Below are 12,718 nucleotides of genomic sequence, written 5' to 3' on the forward strand. Positions count from 1 at the left end.
TCCTAATGGAAGTTAAACTAATGGAAATAAAAAACAGATTGCCATTAACAGTAGATTTAACAAGACTACTTTAAGAGAAGAAAAAATTAATGTAAAATTTGCAAAGATAGAGTACCACATCAGTAAAATCCTAGAGATTTCAGATTATATTCTGAAAGTCAGTGTTCAGGATTAAAAACAAAACAAAACAGTAAATATCCAAAAATCTCGCTTGCTTGAAACATCTAAGCTTGTATCCACTAGGGATGTGAATGGGTGTCCCCTTTCTGCATGATGATTACTTTGTAATGGTTAACTGATGCCAGTAGGGGCCAGTGGCCCTGATGTGGGAGTCGGGAGTAGAAAGCCCCATACCAGCCCCAGCAAGGGGGCTGGGAGACTCTCCAGCTTGCCTGGAATCCACTTAGTCAGTTAACCAGTTAAACATTTCAACCTAATGTTTCACTGGCTAACTGATTAATCAGGATTTTATATCCCTAATGTCTACGCTGCAAAAGCAAGATGCAGTGCACTATGGGTAGGCATAACTGTGTTAGCTTCAGTGTAGACATGGTGGCATGGGCTTAGGCACAGGCTAGCAACCAGATTGTGGCAGCTCATACTAAAGCCCATGACACCAGATCTACACTGTTGTTGTGTTTGTTGAATAAGCTTTAAGCTGGCCAGACAGGAAACACAGATCTGTCTGCCCTTGCTACAAATCACACCTTCACTTTGCAGTGTAGACGTCACATAAGAAGCTATAGCCAGGTGAGAAAGATAGAATGATCCCAGCTGGCATGAAACGATAGATAGCAGTGCATGTGGTACTGGCTGCTGGCCCGATCAGGCTCCACTTAGGAAGGAACAATCAGTTCCATACATACAAGATGGGAAGTGACTGTCTAGGAAGGAGCATGGCAGAAAGGGATCTAGGGGTCATAGTGGACCACAAGTTGAATATGAGTCAACAGTGTGACGCTGTTGCAAAAAAAGCAAATATGATTCTAGGTTGTATCAACAGGTGTGTTGTAAGCAAAACTCGTGAAGTCATTCTGCCACTCTACTCTGCACTAGTTAGGCCTCAGCTGGAGTACTGTGTCCAGTTCTGGGCGCCACATTTCAAGAAAGATGTGGAGAAATTGGAAAGGGTACAGAGAAGAGCGACAAGAATGATTAAAGGTCTAGAGAACATGACCTATGAAGCCAGGCTTCATGAACTGGGCTTGTTTAGTTTGGAAAAAAGAAGATTAAGGGGGGACATGATAGCGGTTTTCAAATATCTAAAAGGGTGTCACAAGGAGGAAGGAGAAAATTTGTTCCTCTTGGTTTCTGAGGACAGGACAAGGAGTAATGGGCTTAAAGTGCAGCAGGGGAGGTTTAGATTGGACATTAGGAAAAAATTCCTAACTGTCAGGGTGGTCAAATATTGGCATAAATTGCCAAGGGAGGTGGTGGAATCTCCCTCTCTGGAGATATTTAAGAACAGGTTAGATAGACATCTGTCAGGGATGGTGTAGGTGGAGCTTGGTCCTGCTTTGAGGGCGGGGGGCTGGACTCGATGATCTCTTGAGGTCCCTTCCAGTCCTATTATTCTATGATTCTATGATTCTATACCATTATATACATTATAGCTGTAGATCCATGATTACTGATAAAGAAGATATAATTCTACTAGAAGACTTACCCAGCATTGTGAGGGTTTGGCCCAGAGCAGGAGTGGAGCTGCATACCCTGGCTACCGGCTTCGCCCCAGTGCTGGCAAGAGGGAGGGGCTCCACACCTCAGCTGCCAGCTTTGTCCCAGTGCTGGCTCAGAGGCAATGGAGAGGGTGTAGAGGCTGCTCATTGGGGCAGGGAGGAGGGCTATGCAGGTATCCCCACCTGTGCTCATCAGGTCCAGGAGAAGAGGGGTGCATACAGCAGCTGGCAGCTGCTCTCTGGGTCAGGCCACAGTGTCAGCTGTTCATGGTCACTGGCTTCCTGTTGAGGTGTTTGCTGCCCCCTGTGGTCATTCCATTGTATAACTCCCTCCAAGACTCTTCCCTTTCCAATTTATGAGAAACAATCAAATTCCAGGCACATCCAGTTGTCCTGGCACAACCAGACGCTGATCTTGCTATAAGTTAGGCTAAGCGGAAGCTACATATCAAATTTGGTGGTTGTAGCTATTATTGCTTATAAGGAGTTCTTGAACAAACAGACTCACAGACAGACAGACTTGCACATTTCTAAAATCTATAGATTGATAGCGTGACAAACTCCTCAGTCTTGGTGGCCCCCACTTTCAGGTGGATGGCTTTCCACACAAGCTCACAGATGCCTTCAGTTTAGGCACTTTCTTTAGAACACCAGCTTGCTGTTTGTTGACCTACTCTCATCATCAGCCAGCATGGGGAAAAGAGGGGAAACCAAACTCCATAGTCTCTGTGGCCCTTCCAATAGGCCCTTTCCCAAAACCAGTCCTTTTCTGGTACTGAAATGGGGAGCAGGTGGGGGGGGTACCTGGGGTCATCATCTACTCCAGGTTCTAGCTGCCAACAAATATCTTCAATAACAGTTGCATGACAGCTATGATCACTTGGGCCTCTTTTCCATGGCCTTCCCCAGCACCTTCCTTACCACACACTCTTCCTCCTGATACTTGTTTGCAATTTCTCCTCCTGGACAATTCACAACCTCTTCTCTCCTCAGCTCCTTCTTCACACATCAAGCTAACAAAAGGGAAGCTTTTTTTAAACCAGTCTCAACTGGTTATTAATTGGCCCCCCGGTGTTCTGATTAGTCTGAATTCCTTGAGTCTGGAAGCCTTCTAATTGGTCCCAGGTGTTTTTAATTGGCCTTATTGATTCTAGCACGTTCCTGCTCATTCTGGATCAACTTTTGTTAGTTTACCCTGGGAACAGGGACCTATTTAATCTGGGGCAAATATATTTTCCTTCTACTACTCTCCTGTAGCTGTCTAGCCTGACTCTGTCATAATAGAGTCTAACGTCAGAAAGGATCCGTGTGATTACACTCACTTGATGCATACTACAGATCATAGAATTTCATCTAATAATTTCTGCCTTGACCATATTTAGTGGTTGAGCTAAACCTTATATTTTTGAAAGACAACCAGTCTTGATGTGATGACTTTAAGGCTTGATGTGATGACTTTTTCAACAGATCCTGTAAACCTAATTTTTTGAGGAATACAGGATCTGTCAAAAAAGAGTTTATTATCAACAGATCCGCATCTACATTGCCATTTTTTGTCAACAAAGCTCCGTGTCGACAAAAAGCGGCAGCCATGTTTATGCTAATGAAGCGCGGGATATTTAAATCCCGGCTTCATTAACAATTTCAATGTGCTTCATTTGCATCCCTCTGTTGACAGAGGGATGCAGTCTAGACACAGCCTAAGTGATGAGAACTCTGTCACATCCCTTCGTTAATTGTTCTAGTTGTTAATTACACTAACAACTACCTACATTCTGACAAGGTGTAAATCTGTCCTACTTTCAACTTCCCACCATTGAATAGTGGTACACTATCCAGCAAGTACATTTGCTCTCTTCAGCAGTAAACTCTAGAACAGTGGTTCTCAACGTGGGGCACCCAGAATCTTTCCTGGGGTACATGAAGTCACCTAGATATTTGCCTAGTTTTACAATAGGCAACATAAAAAGCACTAGTGAAGTCAGTACAAACCAAAACTTCATACAGATGAGTTATTTATACAGCTCTATACTATACACTGAAATGTAAGTATAATGTTTATATTTCAGTTGATTTATTTTATAGTAAAAATGAGTAAGCAATTTAATAGTGTGCTGTGACACTTTTATATTTTTATGTCTGAGTTTATAAACAAGTTTTTTTTAAATAAAGTGTAGCTTGTGAGTACACAAGTCACATCAAACTCCTAACAGGGGTACATATAGTAGACAAGAAAGGTTGAGAGCCACTGCTCTATAAAGCTGCAGTTTTAGCAAACATGTTCCTGCTAATGATATGAGCAGTAAAAGGTGCCCTTCAATACTGGTCTGCAGTGAAAGAACTTTCTTTGAGACAGGATGTCTCTTCTGGCAGATGTACATCCAGCAACATGTGCTAATCCTACAGCACATACTGCTTCGGTAAATTCAAAATTTAGCTCAGAACTTTCTATAAAATACGATTGGGTCTTTCTTGGAATAAATATTTTGACTAATAAACATTTGGAAGTTCATTCTATAACTGAGTTTTGTGCTATGTTTTTTCCATTTAATCTTAGTTTGTGTACTATGTACGACTTAAATGTCTTTTAGTACAACTCCAATGTAATATTTTGTGGTTTTTTGTAAATGCATGGCCTGTTGTACAAAGTATGCAGTGAATAGGCTTTGGCAGCAGAATCCTGCTAAAATACTTCATTAATCAGGTAAGTATTGGGACAAAAATTATTTCCTTTTCCATTTGCTCTTTCTCTCAGTACTTTGATATTCCTCTGAGAACTGAGATAAATTTGGCTCCCTCTGATTTCAGCCTTTTCCATCATACTCTTATCCAAGGGCGGGGAAAAGGGCCTCCATGGAGGTCCTACTGCTCCCCTGCCCCCAGGCCAATTAGCATCTGGAGACAGGAGAGCACTGCTCGCAGGGCGGGGGCAGAGCAGAGAAGGTTTTGCGCTCTCCCCCACCCCCAGGCCCTAAGTGACTTAGGGGCACAGGAGTGTAGGAAGTCTTCTCCCATGCCAGGGGCATGGGCACCTAGGAGGAACATGGGGAGGGGGGCAAAGGCACTCCCTCGCCCCCAGACCAATCATTGTCTGGAGGCAGCGAACTTGGAAGTATCTTGACCCCGCCCCTTCTCCTTGATGCCCTGCCCCTTCCGCTTGATGCCCCGCCTCTTCCTGTGTGGCCCGGGGCCACTTCAAATATTTCTGAAGTGACCCCCAGCAAAAAACTATTGCCCAACCCTGCTCTTATCAGTAAGAAAAAAAGTGTTCCAAATTACAGCCTGATTTCTCTTGAGAGTTCTGATCAAGAGATTAGCTAGCTCTTCTCCCCCCTTATATGCAGCTTTCTTTAACTACCTAAAGGAAGGTCGTTGGCAAGACAAGTGCAGTATTTGCAGGTGATTTACGTGATGGACTAAATGTGAAAGAGACCAGAGGCTTAAACTTCTGCTCATGGAGTTCACACTCAGCCACAATGTGAGACACAGCACTGGATCCCATGGTGCACAGTGCGCCTGATCTTGGTGTGGGAAGTTTTGGCACTGCAAAGAGATGACCATAAGGAGCATCAGTGCACTCCCCTTCACAAAAGGCTGGGTCATCAGCTCAGTTGCGAAAGAAGACAGCCATTTGGGGCCATTCACCTACCAAGAAGAGCAGACGAGACCTGGCAGTGGTGCAGTCCAGTGAAGCCCTTTCATTTCTGCACCATTGACGCCGACCCTCCCCACCTCTCGGTGGAGCCTTCAATGAGAAATATTGAACAGATACCTCATTTAATGAGTCCGAGGTACTTTGAGAAAAAGCCCCCACTTATGATTATGTAAGTAAAGATTGTATCATAATGTGTACACCTGTAACATGGCAATATGCCACCACAGCACCTCCTGCTGGTCACTCTGGAAATTAGCTCCACTTAGCACTGGAGCGCTCTCTTATAGCTGGTTTCTCACCTCCTGTTCCCTGTTTTCTGTTAATGGCTCTGCCACCTTGCATTAGGACCCGCATTCCTCCCTGATCATGGTACCCTTCCTCTGGGTACCTCTCTGTCGCAGTGTCCCCCACAGTCTGGGGTCTAGCCCCTCAGGGAACCCCAAACCCCTATACTCACCTTGCCTCAGTGACCTTACCTCAGGGGCAAACTTCAGTCTGACATGGCCACTCATGATAGGCAAGGGGGTGTGCATCTGCTGCCTCCATAGTCTCCCTCCGGCCTTGGGACTACTGAGACTGGAGCTCTCCCGCTCCCTCTGCCTTCCCCCAGCACTGCTCCGTCCATGGCATGTGCGCTATTGGCAGTGGCTGGGGGGATTGGGCAGCATATTTGTCGGGTGCCCAGAGGCGGGCCCACGTGTCCCAGGGGCGGGCCCGTGCATGCATCGTGCGCCCGGGGGCAGGCCCGTGCATGTGCCGTGCACCCGGAGGTTGGGCCGTGTGCCCCGGGAGCGGCGCCATGTGCCTGGGGCCCGGGGTACCAAAATGACTCGGGCCAGCCCTGGCTACAACCAGCTGCTGATGACATCTGGTCTGGAAGGACTCGGCTTAAGAGATTTACTACAGCACCCAGATGTTCAACCCCCCTTGGGATACATACCCAAAATTATATGAAATTTAATTCCGTCCTAAGTGTGAGAGAAGGTACACACAGCTTTTCCCCCTGCCCCAGTTAGAAATTACAAAAATTGGGTTATATTATGAACTAAAAATCAGTGTATTAACTATGAAAAGATGTATTTTAAGTGAACAAATAAGTAGCAAACAGAACAAAAACGATTACTAAGAAATTAATGCAAAGCACACAATTTAAGCTAGATTCACTAAAAAAAACCTGGTTACAAATAATAATTTCTGATATTATTTACAGACCAGAGGTGTCCTTTCTGGCTTGGGTCCAGCAGTTCTTCCCCAATCTTTCTAGTTACAGTATCTTTGTTTCCATGTGTTTTCAGGTATCCCTTTAGGGTGGGGAGGCAGAGGTAAAGCCAGCTGCAAACAGGTGGAAAACTTTATTTGATTCTTCCTACCACCTGTGGAACAGTTCAGCAGTCCGAGATTCAGGTCACCTCACTCCATTGTCCTTGAGCCAGTGTCAGTATGGAATGTCTGCAGGAGAGCCAACTCTTTTCACGGCTCATTCTACTAGATAATGAGGAATCAAGCCGTATCTGGCTTTTAAGTTGTAGTCCCTGAAGTGCTAGCATGTGGAAAAACCCAAAATAGCAAATATGAAATACAGATACACAGATACCCAACATCATCACCAAAAAGGATATATGCATACAAATGAGAAAATCATATTCAGTAAATCATAACCTTTCCAATAATACCGTATGTGAGCCATCTTGCATAAAACAGTTCTCGCTGACATCATAAACATATTTTCATAAAACATATGGAATGCAACATCACAATGTACATTTAAATAATCTGTTTTGGACAACTGCACAAAAAAACCAAAAGAATGCTCTGAACAGTAACTGCTATTCAGACAGGCTATAGGAACCATGATTTCTGCAGCCAAAACTTTGGGTTTGTTTAGGTTTATTTTGGGGAGTTGAAATTTTTCAAGCGCTTACTTTGTTATCCATAGAGGGTCTATTTTCTGTTTGTTGTTGAAAAATGCCCCCTTGTCCCAAATTGTCTTCCTGCTGTTAAATATCAGGGTAGAGATAAAATGAGCGAGGAGATGTCTCTTACTGACCCAGCTTCTGTTGGTGAAAGAGACAAGTTGCACAAAGCTCTTCAGGAAAAAATAAACTAGCCTTCAAAAGAGACATGAGGTGCTGTGAAGTTTTCTCTGCTACTTGATTTTGTCACTTGGAAACACCTTTTTACCTAGTTGTTGTCTTATTTAATATATGAAAAAATATTTTTGTTATTGGTATCTTTTGTCTTTTGTGTAATTAAAAAATACACAGGAGACCTTTTATAAAGCACATGAAGTTTCCTTGCTTATGATCCATTATGAATAAAATGTGTGAAGTGTGCTGTGGAAATTAAAATCCTAGGATAATCTACATATATATTTTAGAGATTTGTGCATCTGTCTGTGAGTCCATTTTTTTAAGAACTCATAGGGCCTATCTAGACTGCACTAATGTGTTGAAAGAGGGTATGCAAATTCCACAGGAATTTGCATATCTTCTTTCGATCTCACTTTCGAAAGCAGAGCAGAGCTTTCGAAAGTGAAAGTAGTTTAGACGGGGCTTTTTTGGCAACCTCCTCCCCTTTGTCAAAAAGCCGCTCTTCCTCAAAAAATGAGGAAGTGAGATCGGAAGAAGATCTCTTGCAACACGTTAGTGTAGTCTAGATAAGCCCTTAAACTGTAAAAGTTAGGACCTCCAAATATGGTTTTCAGCTTCCTCTTATCTTAACTTAAAACAAAGTCAGAGTTTGGTTGTGCCAGGAAAACAGGATGAGCCTGGAATCTGATTGTTTTCCATAAGATGGAAAGGGAGGCGGCTGAGCGGAGGGTCGCTATACTCACAGTCACCACTGGGGTCAGTGAGTGGAGGGGAGAGCTATACTGCAGAGTGACCAAGGGAGTGGCCAACTGAGGACAGGGCTCACCATTGCCTGCCACAGGCCCAAATTCCTACCTCCCCATTCCTTGGCCTCTATGTCAGACCAGAAGAGTGGGGGGAGCAGATCCACCACCCCCACCGAGCCTCCCCCAAGAGCACTGCCACAGGAGCCACAGCAGGCCCTCCCCAGCACCATCAAGTTGCTCTGCATAGCTGCACCAGCTGGCCAGTGCAGCCAAACCCCCTTCTGCCCCAGCCAGGCCTGGGGAGTGCTGGCAGGAGGGCTACATGGCTCCCACCTCCAGGCTGTCCCTGAGCAAAGCCAGATAAGTCTTCTAGTACATTATAGTTGTCTTAGCCAGAGTCTTCCATCTCCAGTTTTTGAGAGAAAAGGAGAGATTTCTACAGTGGTTTTTTAAAAAGAATCTTTGGCTTTTCTATAGTGATCTGAAGTATTGAGCAATTTTTGGAAATAATGTGGAAATAATTTTGAGTAGCAGTAGAATTATAACAAAACAAAACCCTCGTAAAGCTAGAAAGGACCATGGTGAGTTTTAGTCTAGATGGAATGTTACTAACAAAATATTCTAGAGCAGGGCTACTCAAAACTCAGCCTGTGGGCCACATGCAGCCTGCAGCCCGTTTGTTTGCAGGTGGGAGCCAAAACAAAAAAGTTGTCAATATAATGGTCTTCTATTGATATGCATTTTAGTCGTTAAATTACTGGACTGTAATGGCTCATTAAAAGTGCTGTCATATGGGTGGAAATCGGGTAAATATTGCATTTTATTAATATCAGCAGAACTGACTTACATGGGGCCTGCGTGTTGTGTAGTCTTGCCTTAATCTTTGTATTCATGCCTGTCAGTGTGAAAGAAGCTATTTGCATATACATTTGCATGTATATACAACCACACTTAAGTTGCGGCCCTTGGCATGTGCTGTGAGTATCATTGTGGCCCCTGGGGCTTCCAAAGTTAAGTAGCCCCATTCTAGAGTGTATATGGACATTTTTTTTTGCTTATTTTTGGAGTTGCTGATACATATTTCACTGATTTGTGATGCTATGCCCTTCTTTGTGGAGTGTGAAAATTATTTACAAAATACACTTTAGTTGCGTTACTGTGTATCTTGTTCTCATAGAACCCTAGGGCTGGAAGAGACCTCGGGAGGTCATGGAGTCCAACCCCCTTCCCATAGCAGAGCCAACCCCAACTAAATCATCCCAGCTAGGGTTTTATCAAGCCATGTCTTTAAAACCTCCAGAGATGGAGGTTCTACCACCTCTGTAGGTAACCCATCCCAGTGCTTCACCACTCTCTTGGTACAACAGTTTTTCCTAATATCCAACCTAGACCTCCCCCATTTTGTGCTTCTATCTGTCTATCTATCTAGAGACTTCAGTTTTCAAAAAGCATTAAAATATATCTCTAGATTGGTTGCAGTTTCTTCTACTTTGAAAGGTGGTACCAGTGTGGGATGGATTTCTGGTGATAAAAATGGGATATAAAGGTTGGAACTGATAATATCTCAAAATGGAAGAAACTGCTGTAGTGCAAACAGCATATATACCCTGAGCCCTGGGTAGTCCTATCCCTGCAAGGACCCATGGCATAGTCAACATCTTTCCATCCCCTGCAAAATGTAGGTGTTTCCTTTGGCAGTGCTGCTCCTTCATTTGCTGCGAGGTCACTGCTGTACAATTCAAGGCGTCTCTGCTCATCCCTGGGAACTGGGCACATTGCTCTGAAATGCTCCTTTCAGCAGAAGAAATTAGGAAACAGGATCCAAGAATCAAATCCCAGTTTTAGAGGGATCATTTTATTTTGACAGTAATTGTTTGTAGTCAGTTTGTGCTGAGATATGTTGCTAAATGTTTCAGCCCTAGCAGTTTTAAGTGTGACAATGAGAGTCCACATGAATATGATTTATCGGTGCTTGTAGATTGTGTAATGATATCTGCAAGCCTCATTTTGACAAGTGCAGTAGATTGATATTTAATAAAACCATGCACTTAATTTAATTGAATGTGACTCACTTTAATGTGTGATTTGGGGAACAAAGAGTTTTAGTCTAAATGGAGTTTTATTTTCTTTGTATTGGGAACAGCTGCTTTCTCTTCCTGCACCCTCACCCACATTCCTTTGGTGACCTCTGAAGCATTAGATTGCATATCAATTGCAAACTGCACAGAGCTTTGTAAAAGCTTAGTCCTGCATCTGAGCACTGGGATGAGAAAACTGAGCAAGGGTGTCATGTACAAACATACCAGTTAGAGGTGGGCCATTGTCACCCGCAATGCGATTTGCATCCACACCTCCCCAGAGTTTGGGAGCGGAATCAAATTCAGTGTTCCAGCTCAACCAATTATAGAGAGAGACCTGAACACAGTTGCCAACTTTCTACTTGCACAAAACCAAATACTCTTGCCCTGGCCCATCCCTTTTCTGAAGCCCTGTCCCTGCTCACTCCATTTCCCTTCCATCTTTCACTTACTCTCCCCACCCTTGCTCATTTTCATCAGGTTGGGGTAGGGGGATGTTGAGAGCTATGGCTGGGGATGCAGGCTCTTTTTGTGGGGTTGGGAATGAGGGACTTGAGTTGCAGGAGGAGGCTCCAGGCTGGGACTCGGGTTCAGAGTGAGGGAGGGGGCTTGGGGCTGGGGCAGGAGGTTGGGATGCTGGGGTCAGAGGGGTGGCCTCAGGCATGCAGGCTCCAAGCAGCACTCACTTTAAGCAGCAACCTGAAGCAGCAGCATGTCCCCCCTCTAGGTTCTAGGTGGAGGCATGGCCAAGTGCCTCCACAGTCACTGTCCCATCAGCTCTCATTGGCTACTGTTCCTGCCCAATAGGAGATGCAGAGCTGTCACTTGGGGCAGGGGCACTGTGTGGAGCTCCTTGGCTGCCCCTATGTGTAGGAGCCATGGGGGGGGGGGGATGCCACTGTTTCTGGGTGCCACACGGAGCCCTGCTGCACTGCTGACCTGACTTTTAACGGCCCAGTCAACAGTACTGACCATAGCTGCCAGGAGTCCTTTTCAGCCAGGTTTTTTGATCGAGAGCCAGACATCTGGCAACCCTGGACCTGAATTGCAAAATTTAGAACAAGTTCTAGTTCTGAATTCTCCCAGAGGGGCGTTTTCGGATCATCTTTGAGAGTACTCAACTGTGCTTCTTTGGCTGCTTAGTCCAGGCCAGGTCTTAGGTATACTCTAAAGTGGTGATCTTAACAACACATTAACCATGCTAATCTCTTTGGGAGTTAGAAAGCCTCTTCTGCAGTAAACTGTTCCACCATGGCTGAAGACCACAGAATGAGTCTTTGTCCCCCCAGCCACCCCAAAGAACCCTTAATTACTCATTGCAACTAAATTGTGTCTTCTCTGATACACTAGACTCTATAGCTCTATTTCCAATTGTAATTTACAACTCTCATTCTCCGCTATTACCAACAATGTGAACTAGAGTGAGGGGCAGGGTAAAAGGTTGTCGAAATTACTTATTTTAATTGTATTTTCCTAATAAGGTGAAGAACACAGAAGTTATGGCAATAGACACAATATTTTAATCTTTTTATTTGGTTAGTGTATTTCTTATTTGTTCTGTAAAAATAATACCTGCAATAAATGCAAAAGCATTAGGCTGTTTCTGCCTACCTGATGTCACCCGAGAGAGTTAATGTAGATGCTTCTCTCTTTCTCTTTGTTGTGTTTATCTTTCTCTTCTGTTGCCTCTTCAGCTTTTAGTAGGCGTGACACTCAAATGCTGAATACACCTTATTGTTTAAAGCAATTGTTCATTTGCACAGTAATCACATGGCCTCTCATAAATAATGAGTGGGAGGAGAGAAATTAGTGGAGACATATTTTTAAACCATGTTTTACTTTAAATTTTTCAAATGCTTGTGGCATTGCTATAAGCATTTGAAGTTTTTCTTCACTCAGGGCACAGACAACCTGTGGAACTCCTTGCCAGAGGATGTGGTGAAGGCTAGGTCTTTAACAGGGTTCAAAAAAAAGCTAGATCATGGAGGTTAGGTCCATCAATGGCTATTAGCCAGGATGGGTAGGAATGGTGTCCCTGGCCTCTGTTTCTCTGGAGGTGGATGATGGGGGAGGGATCACCTGAGGATTACCTGTTGTGTTCCCTCCCTCTGGGGCATCTGATATTGGCCACTGTCGGCAAGACAGGATATTGGGCTGGATCGACCATTGGTCCGATCCAGTGTGGCCGTTCTTACGCTGAGTGTGAAAGGACTGATGACCCATCCTAACAGAGGATGTATACCACAGACTTATAAAGCAGTAGATATTCCATCTCTGCTACAAGCCTGCATCAAGAACTTGGCAATTGGTGTGTGTAATTTGATTTCTTTAACAGTTTTACTCTCATCCTTTCCTTCATTTTTATTAAGAAACTTTTAGATTTTAGATTCTAAAGGATTGGACAGTGTTCTTTTGGGTAAGATTTGAGGTATAAATTGACCTGAATATGTGTATCTGGTCCTTTGGGATC

At 44.1% G+C, this 12,718-nt stretch overlaps 1 protein-coding gene across 5 annotated transcripts in view; it reads left to right on the forward strand.

Moving 5' to 3' along the window:
- Positions 1 to 12,718, forward strand: part of QTGAL (queuosine-tRNA galactosyltransferase) — a 360,105-nt gene that overhangs the window by 278,220 nt on the left and 69,167 nt on the right. The window lies entirely within an intron of this gene.

The sequence above is a fragment of the Pelodiscus sinensis genome, chromosome 20 (assembly GCF_049634645.1).
Source record: "Pelodiscus sinensis isolate JC-2024 chromosome 20, ASM4963464v1, whole genome shotgun sequence".
In the NCBI taxonomy this organism is placed as follows: Eukaryota; Metazoa; Chordata; order Testudines; family Trionychidae; genus Pelodiscus; species Pelodiscus sinensis.